This window comes from Brassica napus, chromosome C9, assembly GCF_020379485.1.
Source record: "Brassica napus cultivar Da-Ae chromosome C9, Da-Ae, whole genome shotgun sequence".
Classification (NCBI taxonomy): Eukaryota; Viridiplantae; Streptophyta; class Magnoliopsida; order Brassicales; family Brassicaceae; genus Brassica; species Brassica napus.
Window position 1 is genome coordinate 25670808 of NC_063452.1, and position 13537 is coordinate 25684344.

Below are 13537 nucleotides of genomic sequence, written 5' to 3' on the forward strand. Positions count from 1 at the left end.
TTGTTTCTACATCGCTCGACAGGGTAATACCAACGTCGATCGATAAGACACCTTCACCATCGATCGATAGACGTTACATGTGGACGTCGCGCTTATGACAGTTATGGAGCCAGAAAGTTCAAATGGGAACAGAAAGACGAATATGGAGTCTACAGAGATGAGTCTGGATATGCAAGAAGTGCAGCTGGTGATATGATTCCTGTTACCAAGGATGACATCAGGAAAATTCTGGAGAGAGCATCCCTATTAGGAGAGGGTCACATATGTCTTCCAGAACATGCCACTTCCTTTTACACCTACAAATCTGACACCAGAGATCTACATCAAGGATAAGATCAATGAGATGGTGATTGGTATTTTTGGAGCTCCGGAACAGCTAGGAGATGAAGTCAAGACATTGGTAGATGACACTTATCAGCCTTTGGACAGAGGTTACAATGAGCTTTTCAGACGTATGGCATAGCTGAAGACAGAGATTGAGAGTATGCAACACAACCTTGAGAAAGAAGCTACGACATCAACATCGATCGACGCCAACAAAGCAACATCGATCGACGTCAAGCCACATACATCCCAGATTCCTGCAGAACCGGAAAGTTTGGCAGAGAAGAAGGATGAATGGGAGATCGTTTACATCAACACGAGGATTAACGACGTTTACAACCCTCCCAACAACAACGTGGACTAGTTGAGCACGAGGATTGATCTGCTACAGCAAGATTTGGGTAACATTCGCATGAATGATACACAACCAGCCACATCGGTCGATATTTGCAACATCACATCGATCGACACAAAGTTCGCAGCAATGGAGGATAGGTTAAAATCTTATGAGGATATGCATGATTGTTTCACCTCACCTATCATGCGATACTTGGACACCTTGCCTACACAGATGATTAATGTTTAGAAGGACATTGGTAAGCTTAATGATCAACATAACTGATAGACTGCGGTCCACGGATCAGTACATGGAGCCGAACCAGCCTGGAGATCAGAACGTTCTGAACATTTCAACCGAGGTTCATGTTTTTCACCGTACCGGACAGACTGACCGTGCAGTGTACTGGACAGACTTCCGGAAAGGAGCTTTGGCTGGAACCATGGCCAGATGACCGATCTGACCATACTGGGGCTTGTCTTTCCCGTCCAACTTCACATTTGAAGACATATGGTCGAGCTAGAATCCACTCCGGACGAGCTGGACGAGGTGACACTTACTTGGGCGAGCTAGATGAGCTGAGTGAGCTAAGTGACACTACTCTGGAGCTGGATGAGCTGAGTGAGCTAAATGACACTAGCTTGGAGCTGAATGAGCTAAGTAACACTGAAGATGGAGCTGGTTCAGCTGCTGGGCGAAATGGGCCTTTTCAGCCCAAAGAAAAGTTCATAAAAAGTTCATTATGGGATTGTTTCTTTCCAAATTCGACCAGCCCTTTCCTCAGTCCATTTCAAGCACATTCTCATCAAGAATACCAAGAGGGAGTCAGCAAGGAAGTCTTGGTCGTTTGGGAAAAAGAATTCAACAAAAATCATTAATTTCGGTCTTTAGTCAAAGTCTTCATTTCTAGTTTCTATGTCTTGTTTTTAGCACATTCTTCTTTGGATTTCTACAACTTGTAATCCTATAAATAAGGCCTTAGATCCACGAAATAAATCAGATTTGTTTTCCCCTTTTTATGAGTTTCTCTCATTGTTCTTTGTTTAGAACACTTCTTAGTTTCTAAGTGAGGTTATCTCCAAGTTTTGATCCTTCTTTTGTTGGACCGGTGCGTCACATCCGGCAACGATCGAAGTCTGGTAGTATCTTTGGGCTATTCCGCAACCCTTAGTGTCACCGTTCATACTATCAGTTCTCAATCCTCTCGGATCTGAGTTCATATCAACCTTACCGAATGAGTGATCCTTATTTTGGTTCTATCAAGTGGTATCAGAGCCACTCTTCCGGTATTGTCTATTTCATTCATCTTTCTCATCTTCTATTTTTTTATAAACACTTCTTCTTCTACCTGATATATGGTGTTTTTCACATCATTGTATAGGTGTTTTCGTATTGATTCGAGTCCGTAATCCGTGTCAGTCTAGTCCTTTTTGATCTTTTATAGGTCTGGAGTTGGTAGAAGAATGAAGAGAGGGTGCATGAAGAGAAGCTGTCCTTTTGGAGCATTCCTGCGAAGAACACTCAAGGCAAACAGTCCCGAGACTGTTCTCAAGCGGAACAAGCAGACGGAGTGATCCCGAGGTTGTTCCCGACAAATAAGGAAGCTCCTATTTCGGGAATTAAAGCCCTGTTCTCCTAATATCTTTTCTACCTATTGGCACCTCCATATAAAGACACCATCTATCATATTTTATTACTTACGCTAGTTTTTACAAGAGAACTATTAGCTTTTGCGATCTGCAACTTGTAAGGGCGAAGAATTCATTCTCTCATAGAGAAGACCATCTGAACCCTTTGTTTATTACTCTTATTATTATGCAGTTTCATTCAGGATCTATGTCTTTGACTGCTTGCATCATGATTGAGTGGTGATCTAGCTCGCCTAGGGTTTTTAGGGTGTTGAATTATGAGCTAAACGTAGATAAGCTATTCTTAATTGTTCTTCATTCATATTGTTCTTAAAGCTTCCATTAATCTGATCACTTGATGTTAGATCCTAAGTTAATCGCCTAGCTAACCGCTTAGGAGATAACTTGACATGTATTGAATGAGCTTAATACCCCTAATCAGCGAAAGTAGATATTAGGGTAGTAAGTGAACCGATCGGACCTGATCTCTAAGGCTTGCAGTCGTTTCTCATCTCAACGACAGTTAGATGGTGGGATCGACCAGCAAAGGGATCACCACCACGACAGTGGGGTGATCTAGCTGAGTGATCCGAGTTCTAGAAAGCACTGCATCGCGCTTGAATAATTGTTTGGCTCTCGCTCAACACCGAATGAAATACCCTAGGCTAGCTTCTTGTTAAATTGAATCAATCTCTAGTTTACTTGTTTTCCGCGTCACCAATTGAATTGAAAACCATTTTCTTCTTAGCTTAATATTGAAATTTATAAGAGTAAAGTGTAGACTGGTCCTCTGGATAGAATCTAAAATACTATAATCACAACTGTTAACTTGGCAGTAGCAAGGATTCATATTAGTGTATCAAGTTTTGGCGCCGTTGCCGTGGACCAGATTTTTTACCTCTACTTTTCGGTTTCATTTTAAGTCTAAGATATCTAACTCGCCTCTATTTCTTTGTTACAGCTAATGATCCAGGTGCATGACCAGTAGACATACTCGGAGCAACGCACAAGGACCATTGCATCAGCTTACCAACGAAGAACTAGCAAGATTAGAACGTCAGAACCGTCAACTGCCTAGACCTACGAGCACCAACATGGGTCATCATCAGGATGATCTTACTGCCGCGTTTGCACTCATGCAGCAGCAGATGCAGCAGATGCAGCAAACTATCCAAGCGAATGCTGCAAACCAACGGAATGCACCGGAGGAAGTTGATCAGATTGGCCAGAGAAATCTCTTGCGTAATCTACCTGCTACGCGATCCGCCATCAACCCTCCACCGTGCACTAGACAAGACTTTGAGATCAAGCCTGCCTTGATAGGTCTGGTGCAGAGGAAGATCTTCAACGGACTTCCTGCAGAAATACCGATGGACCACATTGAGAACTTTGAGAAGATGTGTGGGTTCACTAAGGCGAATGGAGTACCACCAGATTACATCAAGTGTACCCTGTTCCCCTTCTCTCTCGATGGGAAGGCTGCTCGCTGGCTAGATTCCCTACCCACCGAATCGCTCACCACATGGGAACAAGTCAGATCTGCTTTCTTGAGCCACTTCTACACGAAATCAAAGACGGCAGCTCTGAGACAGAAGATCGCCACCTTCAAACAGCTGGTAGATGAGCCGTTCTGCGACGCATGGGAACGATTTAACGTCTACCACAGGGAGTGCCCACATCACGGTTTTGAAGAAGATTATGTACTTGGAGTGTTCTATGATGGAGTAGGTTGAGAGTACAGGAATGCTTTAAACTCAGCCAGTAATTGAGATTTCATGACCCAATCCACTCAAGGCGCTTTCGCGCTAATTGAGAACATGGCCTCAAGCTCAGCTGACAGCAACCGCGAGACTGACCGCACACAGAAGGTGAACAGCATCGACAATAGCAAAATAGATGAGCTCTCTGCCAAGGTCGATCAGCTGATAAAGAGTAATCAGAACCATGTCTTCATCATGGAAGAATCCCCTCAGGATAAAGGAACCGCATACACTACATCAGAGGCAGACCAGGCGACTGAGGACAATCACGAGGTTAGCTATGTGAATGGGCAAGGATGGCAGTTCAAGAACTATCACCCAAACCCTAACGTGAGGAACAATCCCCACCTGTTCAACAACCCTAAACCCGATGGTAACGCAGAAAATGCTCAAGGCAATCAGGTTCAGAACAGTGGATACCAAAGGGGGTATGGAAATCAAGGAAGAACCTTTGTCCTCAGCCCAGCTCAGAATACTCAGTTCCACAACCAGAAACAACCGACTAACCAGCAGCCTGCACAGCCTGCTCAGACTGCTCCACAGGACGAGATGAAGAGTCTTGCCAATATGATGAGCCAGCTGCTCCAAGGACAGCAGATCCAGGGAAAAGCACTGAATCATGTCACAAACGATATCAACACCCGAATGAATCACATGTTCAATGACCTGAGTGCCAAATATGATAATTTCTCGAGCCATATGAGGCAGATGGATATTCAGATTGCTCAAACTGCTGAGAGTGTGAAGAGACAAGAGATTCACAACAGCTGAGAAAGGGAAGCAGAAAGAGTCAGAGCAACCACCTGTAACCGCACCAACAGACGAGGAAGAAGCAAAGCTACCTGCTGATCATACTCCGACCACTACAGAGCAGCCTACTGTGGTTGTTCGACCAGATGCAGAACCTGTTCCCCCCCCGTGACTATGTGCCTAAGGTTCCGTACCCTGTTCTGGCTAAGGCCACACGCAAGGACAAGGAGGAGATGAAATGTAGGAAGATGCTGGAAGACTTAACAGTCAGACTTCCTCTCATGAGTGCAATCCAGATGATGCCATCCATGAGTAGCTTTGTGAAGGGACTGATCTCTGGAAAGATAACCGATGACAGTGAATTCATGGTGGTCTCAAAAGAATGCAGCGCTGTTCTCCAGAAGAAAAGGATCAAGAAACTGGGTGATCCTGGAAAATTTGTCCTATCCATCCAAATTGGGAGAACAGTCTTCTCGTGTTCACTAGTCGATCTGGGATCAAACATCAACCTCATGCCATACTCTGTGGCTAAGCGCCTTGGATACACAGATTTCAAACCTACCAGGATGTCCCTAGTGTTTGCTGATCGATCAGTGAAATCTCTAGTCTGAATTATTGAGGATATCCAAGTTCTGGTTGGGAACACACTTGTCCCTGCCGATTTCGTTGTTCTAGAACTCGAGGAAGAGTCAAAGGATCCCTTGATCCTGTGCAGACCATTCCTATGCACTGTCGGAGCTATCATAGATGTGCGACAAGGAAAAATCGACTTCCACTTAGGAGACATTGTGATGAGGTTCGAGATGAATCAGATGCTCAAGAAACCCATGCTGGATGGACAAACCTTCACTGTCCAAGAGGAGGGTGATCCGCTGGAACTGAGTGATCAGATGATTGAGGAGATCCTTACTGATGATCCGCTGGAACTAGCCTTGATTAGAGCTGAAGCAGAACAGAATGTCCAGAACATCGACGCTGATGGTTACGCTAAGATGTTGGACTCCGTCAGAACCATGGAAAGATTAGTGGCATGTTCATGTAGTGCCTAAGAAAGGAGAGATAACTGTTATAACGAATGAAAAGAATGAATTAATCCCTACTAGAACAGTAACTGGTCATCGCATGTGCATTGATTTCCGTAAATTGAATGCTGCGACTCGCAAGGATCACTTTCCACTTCCCTTCATTGATCAAATGCTTGAAAGATTGGCTAACCACCCTTACCATTGCTTTTTAGATGGTTATTCAGGTTTCTTTCAGATTCCCATCCACCCAGAGGATCAAGAGAAGACGAAGTTCACATGTCCTTACGGAACATACGCATACAGAAGGATGCCTTTCGGGCTATGCAATGCTCCAGCGACCTTTCAACGCTGCATGATGTCGATTTTCACTGACCTTATCGAAGACATAATGGAGGTTTTCATGGACGATTTCAGCGTCTATGAAAGCTCCTTTAGTGTCTGTTTGTCAAATTTGTGCAGGGTTCTGAAGCGATGCGAGGAGAAGTATCTCGTGCTGAATTGGGGGAAATGCCATTTCATGGTCAGAGATGGGATTGTTCTAGGACATAAGATTTCAGAAAAAAGGCATCGAAGTGGACAAGGCAAAGATCAAAATCATGATGAGTCTGCAGCCACCAACCTCAGTAAGGGGAATAAAAAGCTTTTTGGGACATTCTGGTTTTTACAGAAGAATCATCCAGGACTTCTCGAAAATCGCAAGACCACTCACTAGACTGCTCTGCAAAGAGACAAGGTTCTATTTCGACAGCGAGTGCTTAGCTTCATTTCACACGATCAAGGGAGCTCTAGTCAGTGCACCGGTTGTTCAACCTCCAGACTGGGACCTCCCTTTCGAGATCATGACAGACGCGAGTGACTTTGCAGTGGGAGCAGTGCTTGGGCAGCGGAAGGATAAGAAGCTCCATGTGATCTACTACGCGAGCAAGACACTGGATGAAGCTCAATGTAGGTATGCTACCACAGAGAAGGAACTCCTAGCCATCTTCTATGCTTTTGAGAAGTTCCGATCATATCTCGTTGGATCTAAGGTGATAGTCCACACGGATCATGCCGCCCTTAAGTACTTGCTCACGAAGAAGGATGCTAAACCGTGGCTCCTGAGATGGATTCTCCTTTTACAGGAATTTAATCTGGAAATAAGAGACAAGAAGGGGGTAGAAAATGGAGTAGCGGGCCACTTTTCCAGAATGAAAATAAACGATGATACTGTGATTGACGAAGAACAACCAGTGGAACACGTCAGTGCGATTGGCCTTTGCTATGCGGAACAACCAATGCGCATAGAAACAGCTTGTTCCTCGCAACCAGAGCAGTTTGTGGCAGCAATCCAGAAGCAATATCCTGATCTACCGTGGTTTGCTGAGATTGCAAATTTCTTAGCCGCTGAAAAGGAGCCTCTGAAGTTCACAGGGAACAACAAGAGGAAATTCTTAAGAGAGGCAAGACATTACTTTTGGGATGAGCCTTACCTATACCGACACTGCAAAGATGGGATCTTCAGACGATGCATTCCGGAGGCTGAAATTCCAGGGATCCTACACCACGGCCACAGATCTTCCTCCGCTGGACACTTCGCCACATTCAAAAAAGTCTCCAAAATTCTCCAAGCGGGATTCTGGTGCCAACAATGTTCAGAGATGCTCACGCCTTCATATCCAGATGCAATACATGCCAACGAATGGGCAGTATCAGCAAAAGGAATGAGATGCCTCAGAACTACATATTGGAAGTTGAGGTGTTCGACTGGTAGGGAATAGATTTTATGGGACCTTTCCCACCTTCTCACAAGAACGAGTACATCCTGGTTGCAGTCGACTATGTCTCCAAGTGGGTAGAAGCGATTGCTAGTCCAACCAACGACGCACGAGTTGTAACCAAGATGTTCACCTCCATCATCTTTCCAAGATTTGGAGTACCTAGAGTGGTTATCAGCGATGGTGGAACTCACTTCATCAACAGAGTGTTCCAAGGATTACTGAGCAAGAACGGCGTGAAACACAAGGTTGCAACCGCCTATCATCCCCAAACGAGTGGCCAAGTGGAAATTTCCAATAGAGAGATCAAGAACATTCTGCAGAAAACAGTCAATACCACGCGTAAGGACTGGTCCCTCAAACTTGACGATGCTCTCTGGGCCTACAGAATAGCTTATAAGACCCCATTAGGGACCACTCCCTATCATCTGGTCTATGGCAAGGCATGTCACCTGCCTGTGGAGCTAGAGTATAAGGCAGCTTGGGCTGTTAAGATGCTTAACTTCGACATCAAACCCGCCAAAGAGAGGCGAACAATTCAGATCCATGAGTTGGAAGAGATTAGGTGTTGGGGTCAAAAACGGTTACGACGGAATTAGCACCCGAAAATCCTCGGAGATCGTGTTTCCGAAAGAGATAGTAAAAAGAAAGATGTAACTTTCGTAAAATATAACCAAACACGAAGTATTTACGAAGAAGCATCCTTGAAGGTTCAAACCAAACTAACCAAGCTCGGTCGCTACGTAGCGACCGAGCGCTCGTCCAGCTCGGTTGCTGCGTAGCGACCGAGTGCTCGTCCCGCTCAGTCGCTACGTAGCGACCGAGTTCGAGCCGAAGCTCGGTCGCTACGTAGCGACCGAGCTCGAGCCGAAGCTCGGTCGCTACATAGCGACCGAGGGCTCGTCGTAGCGACCGAGCGCTCGTCCCGGTCGGTCGCTATGTAGCAACCGGGCTCAAGCCGAAGCTCGGTCGCTACGTAGCAACCGGGCTCGAGCCGAAGCTCGGTCGCTACGTAGCGACCGAGCTCAAGCCAAGGCTCGGTCGCTACGTAGCGACCAAGCTCGAGCCAAAGCTCGGTCGCTACGTAGCGACTGAGCGGTCGTCCCGCTCGGTCGCTACGTAGCGACCGAGCACTCGTCCCGCTCGGTCGCTACGCAGCAACCGGGCTCGAGCCGAAGTTCGGTCGCTGTGTAGCGATCGAACCCTTCCGAACATCGATACGACACCAATCCATGCATACTCGTCAAATCTTCGAATGCTATCTCCCGAAGACCATAGTAAGCTCAGTCCATGTTTTCCGCTATTCAAATTCATCGATCAAACTTTGCGGATTAGAAACCGCGGAAAGTTCGTTCTTTATCAAAAAGAATTTGTAGTAAACGTGTCGAGTCGGAAGACGGCCCAAAAGGACCTAAAACACGACTCGAGGCCCATCCTATGATTTCTTAACCAAAAGCTCGTAAACCGCAGCACGGTTTACGCTTGGTACACAAGGAAGGATAAATGTCAAGTTTCCGCGGATAAGTACGGAAGTTTTGAAGATAATTGTGAAGATCGGGAAAAATGGAATATCTCCATTTTTATGCTATGACGGCTTAAGGGCAGAAGAGTAAAAGCGTAAACCGACTTTGGAGCTAGTATATAAGGAGTCCTAGGCGAGGAGCATGGGGAAGAACTTTTTCAGAGTAAACTTAGCACTTAGAGCAATTTAGGCAATTTTCTGTTTTTGTTATTTCAAGCTGCGACTCGATTAGGTTTACCCGTCTTAGGGTTGCTAGAACTAGGAATCTCGCCGACAGCTCTCGAGCTCAGGCTTATACCTTGTTGTAAACGCTCATACGCAGATTCGGAATAAGATCTACTTTTCTCTCTTTTTTGATTTCTAATTCTTTTCGTTGTTATTCTCGTGTTCTGATTGCTTGACGTGTGGTAATTAGCAGATATCCGGGTCCTCTGGGAAATTAGGTTTTTCCTAGTTTCCTTATTTAAACGGAAATCGACAGTGCGAATTTCGGTTCCCACAGTTTGGCGCTAGAAGGAGGGGGGTACGGATCAATCTAACCCGCAAAAGCCACATCACTCTCGATCAGACATATCAACTAACGACGCGGATAACGTGCAAACTCCTCTTAACAGAGGCAGCGGCACCGATCTCCACACTCCAGTAGCAGACATATCCGCGGCCAACGCACAAGCCAACGCCGCGACGCTCGAGGAGTTTAAAAAGATGTTCGCCATCTATGAGAAAAGGTCGGAAGAACAGGATAAGCTCGTGAATACCTTGATCCAACAGGTTGAAACCTTAACGGCAAAGACCCAAGCAATCCGCCCCCGCGGAACCACCAAAATCCGCGGGAAGAGGCTCAACTTCGCTACCCCACTCGACAGATCAGGAGTCGCGCGGGAACGACCTTCCGGTCAAAACCCTAGCGAGAAATCTCCCATCGAAAAGGGGAACCCTGAAAGTCTTCCGCCCCCTGCAAAGGACTCGGAGGATAACGAAGCCGAACACATTGACCTGGATCCAAGCGATGTCTCCAACGACACCGACGAGGACGTCGACAGACATCCGAGAAGGACCAGAAGCCGATCTGCTCGGGAAGGCTCCCCGTTCGAAAAACCAATGACGAAAGAGGAAGAAATCGCCTATTGGAACGAACAGGAGGAGCTGGCTGAAAGACGCCATCAGGCTCGGAAATCTACTGACGAGACATCGGATATCTGCGATCTTCGCGACTACATCACCAAGACAGCGGCAGAAGTGAGGGCCGTAAAGTCTCAAATCCATCATGCTACTAGTGCTGCCCCCGAAATCGATCGACTGTTGGAAGGAGCTCGGAAGACCCCTTTTACCAATCGCAATTCGGACATGTGGGTGTCCGATCCGGCAAAAATTAAAGTACCGAAGTACGATGGTACGGCCGATCCAAAAGCGCACCTTCAGGCTTTCCACATCGCGATGGGAAGAGCTAGACTGAAGGACGGCGAAAAGGATGCCGGCTACTGCCGCCTGTTCGTTGAAAACCTGGAAGGAGCAGCACTTGAATGGTTCGCACGCCTTCGTCGTAACACCATCGGGAGTTTCCGACAGCTCGCATTGGAATTTCTCAAGCAATACTCTGTATTCATAGACAGAGAAACTTCCGATGTTGACCTCTGGAGTCTCTCCCAGAGGGAAGACGAACCCCTCCGCGAGTTTATCAGTCGGTTCAAGCTGATAATGTCAAGGGTCAGTGGGATAAGCGACAAAGTGGCCATCGACGCGCTGAGAAAGACGCTCTGATTCAAGTCGAAATTCAGAAAGTGGATAACTCTCGACAAACCACGAACGATCCAGGACGCCCTCCATAAAGCAACGGACTACATCATAGTAGAGGAGGAAACTAAAGTCTTATCGCAAAAACATAAGGCGGTAAGACCATCCTCGAAAGACGTGGACCCGAAAGGGAAAAAGAAAAACTCTCGTAACGGCAAGTACATCCATCACGAGGGGGAAGATCTCCAGGGGGCGCATAACTATGCGATCAACTCGGATCAGGGTCGGACCACGGGCAACACATGGACTCGCAATCAAGGGTATGACGAAAACACCTTCTGCGAGTTCCACCAATCCCGAGGACATTCCACAACCAACTGCAAAGTCTTGGGAACAAGACTGGCCGCGAAGCTACTCGCTGGAGAGCTCTCGGAAGTAACTAGCGTCAAGGATCTGATCCTCGATTCTGTTCGCCCTCCAAAGACGGACAGAAATCCGTCCGCTGAAAAATCCCCTCAACGAAACCAGCCTGGGGATAAAAGCGGTAGGAGGCCAGACGACAAAGGGAACAATAACAATCGCCGCAGAGTCAATATGATCATCGGAGGATCACAATACTGCGGCGACACTGTGTCGGCCATCAAGGCTTACCAACGGAAGGCGGAGTCGAGTGCAAATTGGTCTATATGGTCTCCTCCCCGAGATGGCCAAAATTGCTCGATCACCTTCACAAAGGAAGAGGCCGGCGGCATCGATCAACCTCACTGTGACCCGCTCGTCATAGATCTTGTTATACGAGACTTAGAAGTCGGAAGGGTACTCGTCGACACGGGAAGCACGGTCAACGTAATCTTCCGCGACACTCTCAAACGGATGAGCATCAAACTCGGAGAAGTAATTCCAACGCCAAAAACACTCACGGGTTTTTCAGGCGAAGTATCGATGACTCTTGAATCGATCCAATTGCCAGTCATGGCCAAGGAGATCACGAAAATCGTCGAGTTCGCGGTGGTCGATCATCCCGCTATCTACAACGTGATCATGGGAACCCCATGGCTCAACGCCATGCAGGCAGTTCCGTCAACCTACCACCTGGGTCTCAAATTCCCAACCCCAAGCGGAGTCGCGGCCATCTGGGGGTGCCAAAAACAGTCGCGGCTAAGCTTCCTCGCAGAGCACAAGTTAAGGCAAATCACGACTTCTGCAGCTGTAAACAGCAAGCGCACGAAGATAGACCAATCTTCGGCCAAAAGCACCCCGGGAAAAGATGAATTAAAAATGTCTACCGACGCAAATGCATCGGACGTCGAAGCTCGACACAAGTCTGAAGCCCACGCTACAACTCAACCGGAACATCCAAAAAATAGCGTTTACCCAGCCACGATCGACAAGGTCAAGGCGGACATCGCGACATCTACCGCCGAGTAAGAACACTCGCGGCATGAAACAGAACTACGAGATGGCTTGATCCTCGAAAGGGGTACGTAGGCAGCTCGTCAAAAGACGAGTTCAGCTATCCCCCTCTCTAAAAAGGGGGGGGGAGTGGGTGCGTATACTCGTATACTCCCACTTAAAAAAAATCGCCATTATTGTAATCGAGTTTTTAAGAAACTTCAAAAACTTTTACTACAATATACGTTGTCCTTTTTATCGGAAAACGTTTACGTTTCAGTTAAACACAAAAAAAATTCAGGACACGCCTGGAAACATTAAGAATCTTGCGGCCTCATCCGGCCCAAAAATCGTAAAAAAATCATCATCCTTCAAACGCACAAAGATACATGTATAATCCTCGAAACAACTGCGAGACGTCGCAAAGTTAAAATTCGAAGATAATACGAACAAATTGTCTGAACGCGGCCACCAAAAACCTTACACCAAAAAATTCATCGATCAAACTTTGCGGATTAGAAACCGCGGAAAGTTCGTTCTTTATCAAAAAGAATTCGTAGTAAACGTGTCAAGTCGGAAGACGGCCCAAAGGGACCTAAAACACGACTCGAGGCCCATCCTACGATTTCTTAACCAAAAGCTCGTAAACAGCAGCACGGTTTACGCTTGGTCCACAAGGAAGGATAAATGTCAAGTTTCCGCGGATAAGTACGGAAGTTTTGAAGATAATTGTGAAGATCGGGAAAAATGAAATATCTCCATTTTTTATGCTATGACGGCTTAAGGGCAGAAGAGTAAAAGCGTAAACCGACTTTGGAGCTAGTATATAAGGAGTCCTAGGCGAGGAGCATGGGGAAGAACTTTTTCAGAGCAAACTTAGCACTTAGAGCAATTTAGGCAATTTTCTGTTTTTGTTATTTCGAGCTGCGACTCGATTAGGTTTAGCCGTCTTAGGGTTGCTAGAACTAGGAATCTCGCCGACAGCTCTCGAACCCAGGCTTATACCTTGTTGTAAACGCTCATACGCAGATTCGGAATAAGATCTACTTTTCTCTCTTTTTTGATTTCTAATTCTTTTCGTTGTTATTCTCGTGTTCTGATTGCTTGACGTGTGGTAATTAGCAGATATCCGGGTCCTCTGGGAAATTAGGGTTTTCCTAGTTTCCTTATTTAAACGAAAATCGACAGTGCGAATTTCGGTTCCCACATTAGGCATCTGGCCTATGAGAGCTCCAAAATCTACAAAGAGAAAACCAAGGCATTCCATGACAAACGGGTCATCAGCAGAAGCTTTGCTCCGAATGATCAGGT

General features: G+C 46.5%; 1 non-coding gene across 1 annotated transcript; it reads right to left on the bottom strand.

Moving 5' to 3' along the window:
• Positions 1-3869: 3869 nt before the first annotated feature.
• Positions 3870-3976, bottom strand: LOC125593700. The gene has a single exon (XR_007329598.1). It is a non-coding gene; the product is annotated as a small nucleolar RNA R71 (small nucleolar RNA).
• Positions 3977-13537: the final 9561 nt, after the last annotated feature.